Source organism: Protopterus annectens, chromosome 11.part0, assembly GCF_019279795.1.
Source record: "Protopterus annectens isolate FY-2018-M chromosome 11.part0, PAN1.0, whole genome shotgun sequence".
NCBI classification, from domain to species: domain Eukaryota; kingdom Metazoa; phylum Chordata; order Ceratodontiformes; family Protopteridae; genus Protopterus; species Protopterus annectens.
Window position 1 is genome coordinate 1,112,736,759 of NC_056745.1, and position 14,907 is coordinate 1,112,751,665.

Here is a 14,907-nt window from a genome sequence, read left to right on the forward strand (position 1 = left end):
CAGTGGTTTATGCTATGGGCTGACTGTTTCACTGGGGATGACTTTGCAATCACTGATTCTATCCCAGTGCTCCTTACTAAGAGGAAGTCTACCTAAGTTGCATGTTGGCCACTCTTCTATGTGATCTTGTGACTGTCTCTCTTTCTGAACCATGTGTTTGCTACTACTAAGCCAGACAGAAGTCTATGGCCTATCCTTTGTTATTCCTGTTGCCCCTCCTATGTGGACCCAGGCAGTCCCCATATCCTGTTCTGTCTGTCCTGATATGTCCATTCAAGTCATCCATTATCAACACCAATTCATGTTGTCCTGTTTTATCTAGTAAGTCTTGCAACTTCTGTCTGAATGCACTCTTTTCCTCGCCATCACAACTCTGTTGTGGGGCATAGGCTGATATTATGAATAGTGCTCTATCATTCTCTATCAATTCACTGGAGTCTGATTGCCATGAGTCTATCACTAATTCTGATGATATCCTTCACTGCCTTCTCTCTCCCCACAATTCCCACACAATTTCTAGCCTGTCCTCCTCCTGAGTAGTAGACTCTGGATCCAAAGCCAAGTGGCTTTGCTGCCCTTCTATCTTGGATACATAGGATGTCCAGCCTCCTCTGTATCATCCTGTCATTCACATCCAAGCTGTGTGCTGTCAGTAAAGGAATTCTTAGTTCATATTTGGCAGGTTGATTGGTTTTATGGCCAGCTTTTGCTCAACAGAGCTATCCCAGGTAATCCAGGTTGGGCAAATGGACACTGGCCTGCCCAGTAACTTATTGACCCAGGACTGCTGGGCTTTATGGCAGGCACACACTGCCCTACACCCCTCCCACTCTTAATATGGGTTCCTGGTGTAGGTTGGAGTAGGCTGGGTCCTCAACCGACATATCACTGGTAACTACCCATACCCATTTTGGGGACATTAGTCAACATGACTGAATCACCTACAGCCATATTGTTCTCCTATCTTGAGGACATTGCCCACCACAGTAGGTGCCCAAGATGGTTGGTCTGTACTACTGTTTCTCCTGTAGAGCATCATGTAGAGTTTGTGTTGATGTCCACAGCACCATTCACTGATGAGACGGAGATGGAAACACTCAGCATGTTTTTTTAGATGTAGGAGAAACCCCACAGAGAGAGCATGCAAACTCCAAATAGGCATTGGCCGCAGGTCAGAATCAAACCTTGCACCTTGTGTTTGGGAGGCAAAGACCTTAACCGTTATGCCAACTGGTCTCTTATAACTAACTTGGTGGATGTAAATAACGTATGTTTTACTTTCTTAATTTTGATAAGTTGAAGTCGATGGGCAGAAGTTTACTTGTACAGGACTATATAAGAAAATAGAGAAGGCACATAAAGAAAATAGAGAAAGCAAATGCTGCAGTAGCAGCACAAGAAAAGCTCTTCTCAAACTGTGATGCTCTTGCTCTTTCCCCAGCAAGATGAGGTACTTGCTAACACAGCTAAGAAGAAAATGCCTCCCTCAAGGTCAGCATAGGAGTAGCTCGTACCACATGATGATGTACCTGATACTGCAAATGAGAACAAAATGCCTTGCACAGTGGCAGGAGCAGCATTTGTGCCAATGGTGTGCTCTTTTTTCCTCCCAGTTTTATAGGTTTGTCAAGCAGAAGACCTGATTTGTTTTACACAATCAAAACTGTGTACTAAAAATGCCGTATGCAAGTGTGTGCCTAGCAAAAGTAACATTTTTGTTATGTGGCTGTGTGGTTGTCATCTGAAGTGTTAATGGTGGTCAGTCCAGGTTAGGCAGAGTCCCTCATTGACTCTCTTAAGAGGAATCTTGATGAGTGGATGGGAGATTTTAGGTTTACCCCAGGTATCACTTCTGTGTCACTGTTAGACAGAGGCACAGTATACTAACCTCGAAAAAGGGCATAGCAAAATTAATTTAAAATGGGTGGCGAAAGCCAAACACACTCTGGCTAGGCTTATAAATGCCCTAGGGCAGATAGCCTAGTATGAACCTATGATTACCAGTAATTGTTGTAACTATCAAGAAATTGTATAGTATACGCTGCAAAACCACATGAGAGATGCATGCTGTAACAGAAGTTAAGAAGAAAGTTGCAAGGCAGGGCATTTTGACAGTCCAAACTACAAAGTTTTGGCACTGAAAAATGTGCCATTTTGTGGGGTGAATGGGCTAAAAATGTAGTACTTTTAAGTTATAAGCCAATTTATATAAAAGTTATCCTTAGAATTAAGATAACTGCACTGCTAAACAAAAGTGCTGTGCAGTTACTTCCCTTGAATGCCCTTCCAAAGTTATCATCTCATTTTTTTTTTGGTTGAAACACCATGTTTACCCTGAAAAGTCTCACTGTGAGGAGCAGGGAGAAGAAAGCAGTAGAAGATCCCAAAGACATGGAGGAACCTACAAACTCCTCAAGATAGAGAGCTGTCATATTCTAAAACAGAAGACAAGGAGCTACTACACAGATCTTCTAGAGAGACCTTGTTGTAGCTTGTCATAATTTGGCTTTGATGGCTGACACAGTGCACTCATTTTGTTGTCTAAGTACTTCTTCCTGGTTGTGTTCTTCTAGTTCATGCCGTAGCCAGTTGGGAGGCCAGTACACCCAGCAGACTACTCTAAGCCAACCCACTGTCATATGCCAGAGTTTTAGAAATCCATAGTCTTGTTTGGGGGCTCACTTTTTTGGGGGGCAGTTAATCCAGTATAGGAGCTTTCAAACAGTTAGCACAGGGGATTAATGCTATGAACTGTTAATAAGTTGCTTCCTATTATACAGAGTTTGATACCCTCAGCCTTCATTTACCTGCTGTGAGACCTTGAGCAAGTCATTTAACTTGATAGTGCTTTTGGGCAGTTGGGAGTTTGGGCTAGATTCCTTAATGGTCTTCTGGACTGTATGCCTAGTTGCTACCTATGAACCTTTCTTCAGACTTCTCATTGGTACATCGGAGTCAGTTTCTTCCCTTGGTTGTTTCTTATGGCATTGAGGATTTGTATTTGGCTAATGTCCCACAATTTTTAAAGTAAAGCAATTGTACCTGAGAATCAAGCAATGTCAGACACTGATCCTTCCAACCAGAAATATCTTAAATGAGTTCTTGCAGAAGGAAGAAAGGATCTTGGGAATATCACCTTTATGAAGACATTCATTATGGTTACCATTTTTGTAGCCTGGAAGAATGCTCAGTCTTTTTTCTTGGTTAAACAAACAGTATTTTGCAATGAAACAAATGAATAATTCAAGACTCGTAGAAGCAAAGAGCTTTTATTAAAGATGAAAACATGCACGCTATCTTGTGACTATGCTTCTTCACCTTTACTGAGAAATCCATTTGTTTCTGAGATGTTTGTTTCACTATAAGTTTATTTTGGTATTCTGGTTAAGGCTGCCTGATGGATGTTGCTTCTTTTTCTGGAACATGGTTCTGACAAGGTGTTCTGTTTAATCTCTTCAGTCCAGCATAGATCACAGAGACCCCAGCATTTTGCCATGTTGTTAGCAAATATGGAGTTTGAAATCTTGGACAAGGTAAACAAGAAAATTATTTCCTGTAGTATACTGGAGCTCAGAGATCTCAAATGTTTGCTCATCTGCCCTGCTTCCAGTCCTCCCACCTGGATCAGGTACTTGAAAATTTTCCTTTTTCTCTTTGAATCTGAGCTCTTTGAATACATGGTCAAGACTTTGTCTGTGATATTTAAGGTAGGCTTCAACATGACCCACCTTTAACTGTGCTGACATTAGCCAAGGGCATCAGGCTGAGGTCCATGCAGGATAATTGGGATGATGCCATCTTCTTTTTTAATTTCTCTAAGTCTTTTGGATTTCTAATGCTAATGATGGGAATGAACCCCATTCCAAAGTCAAGGTATAATTAAAGTTCATGAAAATAGTATTCTTTCAGTCTTTAATGTTAGCCAGAAGTGCTCTTTGCAGTACCTGCAATGTGGCCAGTAATGACTTCTGCAATTCATATGGAGTTACATGTATCGATAACATATCTAAGTACAATTACAAATTCTTTTTGTAAGACCAATTGCTCCTACTACTATTGGAACTCTCCGGGTACCCTTTTTCCACATTGCTCTTATTTCCGCCTGCAAATCCTGGTATAGTGTGACTTTGTGTCTCTCTGTACTTTTGACAATGTAGTCACTGGGTGCAGCAATTTCAACGATTAATGCTACTTTTGTCTTCTTTTCATGCACTACTATATCAGGTTTTCTCGCATCTGTTTTTTTAACTGTTGGTAATAGGTGATCCCATGTGACATAAACTTCATCATTTTCTATAATGCTTTGTGGCTCATGTTTCCAATGTTTTCCAGCTAATTCAATGTTATAATGTTTGCATAATCCCAAATGCAATAGTCTTGCCATATTATTATGCCTTTCAATATACAACCCTTCTGCCATTAGTATATCACAACCAGCAACAAGATGTGTGACTGTTTCCGATTCTATTTTACAAAACCTACATTTGTCTGTTTCGCGAACATGTCCAATGAACTTTGTAAACCAATGTGCACATAATCCACTGTCTTGGGCCACCAATATTAACCTTTCATCTTTTGGCTTAAATTTACCTCTCCTTTCCCATTCCTGTGTTCAGTCCCAATCAACATGTGGTTTTTCCAAGAGTTTTCTATACTTGCAACTGCATGTATGCATTTTTCACATTTCTTGCCTTCTCATCTGATCCTTCATCTTATATTTTTTTGTTTGTTTTATGGCACATTCAGTTGCTGCATGATTTTTATCTGCTTCTGGTTTGATCTCCATTTGCTCTTGACACCGATATGCATTTGCTAAACTAAGCAGGCAAGTCATCTAAGATTTATTCTCCTCATGTTTTAAAAATTTCACTATGTTTGGGTCTTGTGAGGTCAGCAGATATGTATGCAGTTCCACGATTGTAGATCTACACATGTAATCAATTTGAAGGAGGCCCATACCTGCTTCAGAACAGGGAATATATAGCCTTGGTATGCACTAATTTCTATAAATCATTTGATGAGCATGAAGCATCTTTCTTGTTTTCCTATCCAACCAATCCAACACCTTTTGGGGCCAGTCAGTCACTCCAAAACTGTAAGTAAGGACAGGAAGAGCAAATTGGTTTATAGCTTGGACTTTGTTCCTAGATGTCAACCCTGTTTTCAAAATTAATTATAGTCTTCTAAAATATTGCTTACTAAGTTTTATTCACATTTATTCATGTTATATTGCTGATCCTTCATCAGTTCCCAAATATTTATACAATCCCTCTTGCTCAAGTTCTTTTACATCACATTCCCGTATCAAACTGATGTTTTCTTGGTGCTGCAGCTTTCTTGCTTCAAAGGTTGCTTTTACACATTTATCAAGACTAAATGACATTCTTATATCATCTGAAAAAGTTTTGATCCCTTGTAGTTGTGCCTTCAGTTCCTCATCTGATGAACTATACATTTAAATCATCTACAAAAAGAAGATAAGTCTTTACACTTTGTTGTTTTCTGGGGGCCAAATTGTAGCCATGACCTAATCTGTTAAGTAGACAGCTTAATGGGTAAAGGGCAAGACAAAAGAGCAGTGGTGACCGAGAGTCACCTGAAATATCACCCTTTTAATTTTTATGCCTGGAATAATAATTTTTCCGTTATCATGGCTTAACTGTAAAATGGTTTGCCACTGTTTCATGGTCACTGTAATGTAATCAGTCAGCGCAGGGTGTATCTTATACATATTTAACCACTCTTTTCTCCATGAATGTGGGATACTGGGAAATGTTTTTTATAGTCTGTCTATGTCATACTTAGATTCTTCCCCTTTTTACAGTTCCCCATTGTGACTTTATTTAACAACAAATAATCCTTTGTTCCATATAACTTTCTTTTGTTACCCTTTTGTTCTGTTGCCATGATTTTGTTCTAAATAACTTTAAACTCTGTCAGCATCAATTCCAGTGTATAGTCTATACATTATCAGAAGGCAAACTATTGGTCTATAGTTTTAGGATGAACCAGCAACCAACATGAACACTGGACTCCTCCAGAGAACCTCCTAAACAGAAATTGAGCTAGTATCCAATACAAAAAAAAACACAAAATGCTTGTAAATTCTGAAAGTTTTAATAAATCTTAGTACTTTTACCTTCAAACATAAGGCTTCTTCAGAGATAAAACATATTTATTAACAGGAACTTTAAATAAGCCAACCTGCTGCAACTGCTGAGTGGTTATAATTTTTAGGATATCTTGTAGGTTCAGTCTTAAGTAGGAGTATTGTTTTTTTCCTGTTGTTAACCAGGCTGGTGTCTTTTCAGGGTGTGCATATAAATATTTTACTCATGGTTAGATCTTCATGGAAAGATGTTAATACTTTTAGCCAGAAGTTGGGTACTGCATCTGGGCATAGGGTTTTCCAATTAGGAGCTTTTCCTAACTTTGTTTCAATCTCTCTTACCATTACTTCATCCCATTTCATATCCTGTACATTTGAACTTGTTATTCATTCTTTTACTTCTTCTGTTCATTTAGTATCTATGTTATGTGTCACAGGATCTTCGTAGATATTTCTCGAAAATGTACATATTTCTTCTTTTTTTTTTGGTGGCGTTTCAATGCCTTTGCCCTGTTTCTCAGTTTTCTATAAAACATTTTTGGGTCATCAATAAATTGCTTATTTTGTACTTTTTCTTTATATTTACCTGTATATCTTTTAAGTTTTTCTGCCTGTGCTATTATTTTTAGTTTATTATTTGCAATAGTGCACAATAGATCCTGATCTGTTCTGATACTGTGCATTGCTTTTATCATATCTATCATTCTGAATATTTTTGTTGATCTGTTTCCTCTTCTATAATCTTCTAACAGTGACACTTCTTATCTTAATTGCTCTATACTTCTCTCTGTTTGATACTTTCATGATGGCATTCGATTTCTCCTCTTCCTTTCCCTTACTACACTTTGTTTTTGTTGTAAGACTTTATCTGTTATTAATTTAGCTGTACAATAATATATCCTATCTACTTCTCTTATATCGCATGAATATTTATGAACAGTCCTAACTACTGTGTTTTATCAAACTTCTAACTTTTTGGGTTTTATTGACTTTCTGTAGTCTATTTCTTTCATTAATCTTAAAATGTTTGTCCATCTCTATTAAATCAAGCAACTCTTCTCTTAGATCATTTTCTTCTAAACTGAAAGCACATTCTACAAAAAGTTACAGGGCATCTTCCTGTGTCAGATTCTCTTCAGTTTCATCCTGTGTCATCCGTTGCTCTTTCATATGAGAACTCACTGGCCTATCATTCCACAGCATTAACTGCATCAGAGTTGCCAACGTTTCCAGTTCCTTCTCTTGCTGTGAAACGCCAACTGAATGTTTGTACTGGTTTCCTATGGAAGACTTCAAGGCATCTTCATATAGCAACTGATCAGATGTTTCCCACTCCACTGGTTTCCCCTTAATTTGGTGATCCATTGCTCTATCCTTGCTGTGATGTTATCAGAGTTAGATTTCTAAACTAAATCCTTCACTTCACAGGTAATCCATAACCTCAGTTTCTATTTCTTTAACTTCTGCATTACTAATCCGCTTTTCTACTTTTCCTTTTTTGTTTTCTTATTTTTTGCATTGTAAAATGTTCCATGTCCAGATGCCTTTGCCTGTATTTCTCTTCAAATATCTTTGGTGCTGCTCTTTTTGTATTGATTAGTTTTGCTTTCTCCTTTGCAAAAATATTACACCATAATAAATCTCTTTTTCTTTACCATGTCCATATTTCTTCTTCACGTATCTCCTGCTACTCCTGTTTCTCCTTAGTTGGGGGGCTCATTGTTCCATCATGCTGTGATATAACCTGTGTTAGGCTTTCTACACTAAATCCTTCACTTTGCAGGTATTCCATAACTTCAAATTCTATTTTTTTTAACGTGTGCTTTACTAATCTTCTGTTCTGTGTTCCCTCTTTGAGATGTTATGGTTTGTATTGTGAAAATTTCCATATCTGGATTCCTTTGCCTGTATTTCTCTTCGAATATCTTTGGGGCTGCCTTTTTTGTAGTGATTAATTTGTCTTTCCTTTGTATAAATATTGAACCATATCAGATCTCTCTTATTTTCCCATGTCCATATTTCTTTTTTATACCTTTCAAAATTCTGTAGATTTTGTTCTTTATATTTTCGCAGTTACTCAGTCGCTTCCTTTTCCAAATGGCCAAAGGTTTCTTGGTCTATATAATAGTTATCATAAATCTGTTGTATTAAGGAATACACATTTTTATTTAAGCTACTGACAGCTTTTCTTGAGGAAGTATTTTTCTTTCCTGTAATTTCTCTCTTAATCTTTTTGTATATCTTCTGTCTGGAAATTCTAGGTTTCTTGCATAATAGTAACAATAGTCATTTTTTTTCTTATCCTCACTAGTCCATTCTATCATCTTCATGGCTCTCTTTTGGCCTATCAGTTTTTGTGATTTTTTTGTGGACTGCTACTTCCTTCTACAACAGGGGGAGCCATCCTCCCCCTGGGCCTGGCCTGGCCCCATTTTAGGAATGTTTCAGTGTCTTGAGGATTCTACACTTTCATTTTTTCCAGTTTATCCACAGTTTTGTGCACCCAGCTATCCGTTTTATTTTTTAACCTACTTCTGTCCATGATATATGCTGTATAAAATACAGTCTACATATCAGCATTGTCTTGGTGAGATTTTGTGAAAAACAGGGTCCACCTAGTGAAGGTACTCACCAAGACTTGAAGATGAATTCATTTCCAGCAATACTAGTCTCCATTGCTTGCTGTCTTATCTCTCTATTTGGAGGAGCTCATGATGCCTCTTTCAGGGAGATGCTGTCTTATGACAGTCCTTACAGAACTTACCGGATGATCTTAATAGGAACCGCCTATCCCCACTGTGAAACATCTCTGTTATCTTCTTTCAGCATACTACTTCCAGACCTGGCCATAGTCAGGAAGAATTTCCCACAGACCAAGAAGTCCACTCAGGTCCCACACTGTGTTGTGTGTTCCAGCAGTTATGATCCAGACTGTTGACTAGGCTACTTGTGAGGAGTCATGATTTTGCAAGTTTGCCACAGCTTGGAGAGCCATTAGCAAAGACCTGCAATTCCTAGACATAGTTATTTTACATGTTTTAGATTTTTCCTTACAAGGTGCCCAACTGAGATCAGGCCTTTTCCTTGGTGCTCTTAGGACTAGCTCATTCCCTACTCCTTAAAAGTGCTATAGTGAACATGACAGATGTCTTGCAGTTTAAAAGTTGTGAGCACCACAGAGGAATTTCCTTCGGTTCAGTCTGGGTGGGCACCAGTTTCAGTACAAAATGTTTCCATTAAGACTGTCATTTACACCTAATATGTTAACCTGGGTATTGGCCAGAGTGGCAAAAAATTTTTTTTTCAATCTGGGAATGCAGTGATTTTATGCCTTGCTGTAGAAGAAACTAGCTCTGTATTAGTATATATCTGTGCTACAGCTGTGTCTTCACACTGTCATCAAAGATTTTCTGAATAGACTGTAGGAGATGGGCCTTCTTACATATCTCCATACACCAGGACTCAGCCCTCTGAACCTTTGGCCTTTTGTCTGTCTTTGGCTTATTCTGCTGCTTCCTGACCAAACCATCCTGGGGAATTTAGGTTGTGAGATTCAACTAGTCATGCAATCACTAAGCAGGTAGTTGTTTACTTTTTTTTACCATATAAGTTGCTGTCTGAGGAGGCTTTCCTTGGTGTGTCTCGAATACCTTCTTCCCCCTCCCTGTACATAGACACTGCCTTGGCCTCTACACGGTATAGATTTTTAGAATTCGCTATAATTCAGACAAACATATACACTTGCATATTAGTGTTAACAGTTTAGATGCTGAAGTTGTATTGCCTTTGATTTACACAGAGTCTGCATGCATAGAGATCATGGAGGGCTAAGAAGCTAGATACCCTCTCCTAGTGCAGTATGTGACATCCCAGTTCAGTCCTCTCCTTGGCACTGGAGCTTCTAAAGTTTAAGGACAAACCCAATCTTTTACTTACCACAGAGAGTCCATGCAAGCCATATGGAACAGTAAAATGGATTTTTAATTTCCAAAAGTGGGGAATCTGCCTAGAATTGCTCATTCTGCAATACATCTGTATTTATGCATGAGCTTGCTTTAAAATGTACTTTAATTTGTGAGTGAATATGTAAAACAATGGATTTTTTCAGTTGACAAATGTTTCCATCCTTAGCTCATAGTAGTATGCCTTCCTTCCTTTCTTTTCAGGCAGTTCCTGTCATTATAGTTACAGCTGTTCAAGATTTGAATGCTATGGTCCCCAACAATCAGCAGATGGTGAATACAGACACAGAGAGAAGTAAAGCTGTCTTATAAATGAACATTGTGGTCCTCTACAGTCAGAAAAATGCAGGTATAGAAACTGAGATTGCAGACCATCTGTGCAAGGAGGATGCAGACAATAAGAAAGGCATACCTGCCATGAAAACAAACATTATGGTCTCCTACAATCAAAACAAGGTAGATATGGTCAGTTTGTTTTTTCACTATGAGCACAAGGGGTATACAGTAAGTGACAGCAGGACAGCCCCCTTGGAAACATATGCTATTTTACTTCATAATCAGCAGAAGCTGGATATGGACAATGAGAGCAGCACAGGTGTCCCAAACACTAGGATTATGATCTCCCACAAACATCACAATGTGGATACTGACTGTGAGAACAGAACAGAACATTATTCAGTTTGAATAGATCAACTATACTGATGCAAATTATTTTTGGTTTTAAATGCTTTTCTGCTGTTGTTGATACCTGCTTAGCTAATATTTCCTTCAGTAGTTGTAATGTTCATTAGATAAAAATATTTCCTGTTTCAATAAAAATTATAAATTTAAAAATGCATATATTGTGTTTTAAATAATTTGTGCTTTGCCATCCTGCTGTGTGGAAACCTTGGGGATTCAATTATTTTTGTATGACAGTATGCACTGCATTATAATGCCACATGGCATCCCCTGGAGTTTTATTTATTATTTATTTATTTTACATTAATATAAATAAAAAGTACAAAGGTAGACTTGTTTAGAAACTCAAGAAATTACAAAAAGCAGACAATTAAAATAGGAAAATAAATTTAAAAAGTATGCATCATGCATGCTGCAGTTAGCCTAAAAAAAAACAGAAACAAAAACACAAATTCGTAAGTAAAGAAAAAAAAATAATATGGAGCCTATTTCTTTGGTAATGTTGGTTTTAGATAGTTTAGTATATGCGCAGCAGGATATAGAAAAGTGGTGATCAGGTGGTCTGTCTGGTTGGTTTTTTTGTGAAGCTGGGGGGTAAGGGGAAGGTGTATTGTTTAAAGAGTAGATGATCAGATGTACATTTGGTAGCTCTCATTTACTCCAAATCTTATTTCTAAGGAATTTTTTCTTTTGTTGCTTAGTTTAGCCATGGCAGATTTTTGGTTTATCCGTTCCTTACTTAAACATTGTATACCAAGCTAGTATACTAAGGAGCAAGTTTTCTTCTTCAGTTTCTTTTGCAGGTTATATAACTAATAAATTAATTGTGTAGAACTCATAAATTTGGTACACATTGCTTAGTGCCCATTATAACTGTTTGTCTTCAGTTTCATATACATCAGGTTGCTTCTTACAGTGTAAGATTGGAACGCAGTTTATCAGGTACAGTTTGTGTACAAAAAAAATACACTTTATGCATCGCCACTAAAAATACACTTTATTAGCTATTGCCGGCGCTATAAAGTTTGCTCTTCAAATTTTCCCTTAGAACTAGCCAGTTTTTTTAGTTTAAGCACTCAAATCTGTTTCTTTGAGCTCAGCACTTGTTCAGAAGTCATTGTAAGCACTACATAAGCTATAAATTACTACAGCACTCAACTTTCCTCACTTGTCTAGAGGAAAACTGTTTTTACTACTTAATAAATAAGCACCTATCCAGGTATGTCTAAGGGTCAGCTCCCAGTGTTTTCTCCTGTCTACCTGATGAATATGGGCATCTTGGGGCAATGCAGCAATTGCCTCATGTACACAGACAACCCTCTCCTCCTGTCACCCAACACTACAACCTGTGAGAGATGCACTTATATAGCCAAACTGGAAGCAAAGCTCTCTTCACCCAAGATTGGACTAGACAGTCAAGAGGAGAAGGTAAACACCTGCAGCACACCACACTCATCACATAGTCCCTCAAAACCTATACCACCAAAGCACACACATAGAAACACAAAACACACACCTACATTTGTGGATGCTCTCAATAAAAATCTGCTCAAGCAACAGAGACCTCCAAAGCAGAAACGCAAGCAACCTCCACCCCCAACACAACCCAAATGACACACAGCCCACAAACTCAGTGTTCCACTCAACTACAGCCCATAAGGCATAACAACGTACCCAACACTCTAGTCACAGGTAACTCTATAGTCAGGCACACTGATGTTCCACTCACCAGGCTAAACAGGGAGAAAGTTACTGTCAGCTGCCTGTCAGGTACCAGGATCAGTCACACAACGTTTCACTCGATTCATAATCACTGTTAATACTAATCACAAAGCTCATTAACATTTTCTGTAAAGTGATACTTTAAATGTAATTTTCTTACAAAGCTGAAAATTTCACATTTCAATTCATATGCCCTAGGTATCACTGTAGAGATGAATTTTAGACCTTTATTTAACACTGTAATATCTTCCACTGTTAATGCATACTTTGCCAAGTTTACAATATAACTGTTTGTACATTTATAATCATTTTCAGTACCACTTGCCTTTTTTAAAAGTCCATGAACGGGAATATGATTCCCTATTACTGTCCAGTTCACATTCCTGACTTCTCATTCTCTTTCTGTTGTTATTTCCTGGCCCACAAAAAGCTTTATTCATATAGCCAGGATTTTCTACTTCTGGAAGCCTTGGGAAATGATTTTCTTCCTTACTTTCCCCATTGTAAAAAAAAAAGATTCACTCCTTGGCGACACTACATAACCACTTGCATTGCTTCCTCCTGTCTCACGTTCAAACCTAACTCGTTGACTTCTCTACCATGGACTAATAGTGACTATGAAGGCTGAATTGCATTCATAGTCTCTCAAGTCTTTATGAAGTTTATCTTTTTTTCTATTAATTCTTTTTCATAGCCAGCTAGTTTTTCATTCACCCCTGTTAAAAAATGTTCAAGGGTGGTATTATTTACTGCTTGTTTGATATTCCGGCACACTTCTTTGGTCTCCGTCACTAATCTTCACCTCTTAAGGTCGTCCCTCTCAATAAGAATGTTGACCCATTCCATACTACAATGATGGGCTGTGGCAACCCACCTGGTATGGAACTTTTTATCATCTTCTTCCTCTAAATTGAAGAGAGTAGAGGGGCTCTTGATAGCACGCAAGCCCCTGGGTGTGATATTAAGTTCAATATACCTTTGCAGACTCAGAGAGTTAAAATATACTGATGTCTCCTTAAAAATTAACTTCTCCACCTTATCATACAACTTCTGCGGTTCTGGTGTAGGTGCTGTTTCCTTGTTTTTATCCACAGAAGCAAACGGATTACCACACCGATGATTTCTACCTTCTCCCCAAATATTGCAGGCAGAATAACCTGTTTCATGTGAATTGCTGGCAATATTATTAACAGGTTCCTGGCTGGCATTTTGACCCACTGGAACTCCATTTTCAGAAACCAAAACCAAAAAGCTGTCCAGAGTCTTTTGTGTCATTTCTTGAGAGGTTTCTCTGAAAATCCTTGGTAAGGACTTGAAAGATTCACTGGCCATGATACCAAAATTCACCACCAACGTTGAAAGTTCAATATTCACCACCAAAGGAAAAAGCCAGTAGAATCTTATTTTAATAAAAAGTCACATGTATCTAAAGCACACACTCAACGTGGATAGGATAGAAATCCAAACACTGATAAACAGAAATTCTAAACTTGCAATACAAAAGTACAAAACTTGATTTCCCTAGCACCTCGGGCTGTTCCAGCCTTTACAGAGTATATCTTTTTCACATTTCACCTTCCCCTTAAATACAGATTTGCACACAATCAATTAAATATGCAAAATACATAAAATTAATTAAAGAAAGCATTTCCAAGGACACTCCCTATTTAACCCCCCTGGAACCAGAGCACCAAATTTTTAAATCAAAGTGGATTCCATTTTCCACAATTTAGGTTCATAGGTTGATACTAGGCTATCTGCCCTAGGGCACTTATAAGCCTAGCCAGAGTGTGTTTGGCTTTCGCCAACCTTTTAGATTAGTTGACTGTGCCTCTGTATAGTAGGTCACAGAAGGTAGCCATATTAAGGTTAGTTTACTGTATCTCTGTCTAGCAAGGACACAGAGGAGATCCCAGGGGGGTTTCTTATTTAAATCATTGCCATTTGCTACCTGTCATAAAATTGTGGCTTTTAAACCATGTGCATTGTCATTATGAAAATCTCTAAAATGTGTTGCTACTGGGCTCTCTTCCTTCCCCTTTCCTATATCTCTTATATGTTCTTTTAGCCTACCTTTGAAACTTATTTTACTTTCACCTATATATACTTTATCACAGGGGCACTTCAGCCCATATACTATTCCTGTGCCATCACAGGAATACATACCAGTCTGAAAAAAACTTTTTACCATTGATTTTCTCAAAACTAGGTATAATATACTTACAGCAGCTGCACTTACCACATGGGAAAGTGCCCTGCATTTTTAATTCCAAATTCCCTTTTACTATGGGCAATTGGAACCTACCACGTACTATAAAGTCTCTAATACTCCTGCTCCTGGTGTATGAAAAATGGGGAGGTTTACTTGCTTCTCTTTTCAAATGTTTGCTTTTTTTCTAGGATACCCCAGTAATACTTAACTATCTTTACCAG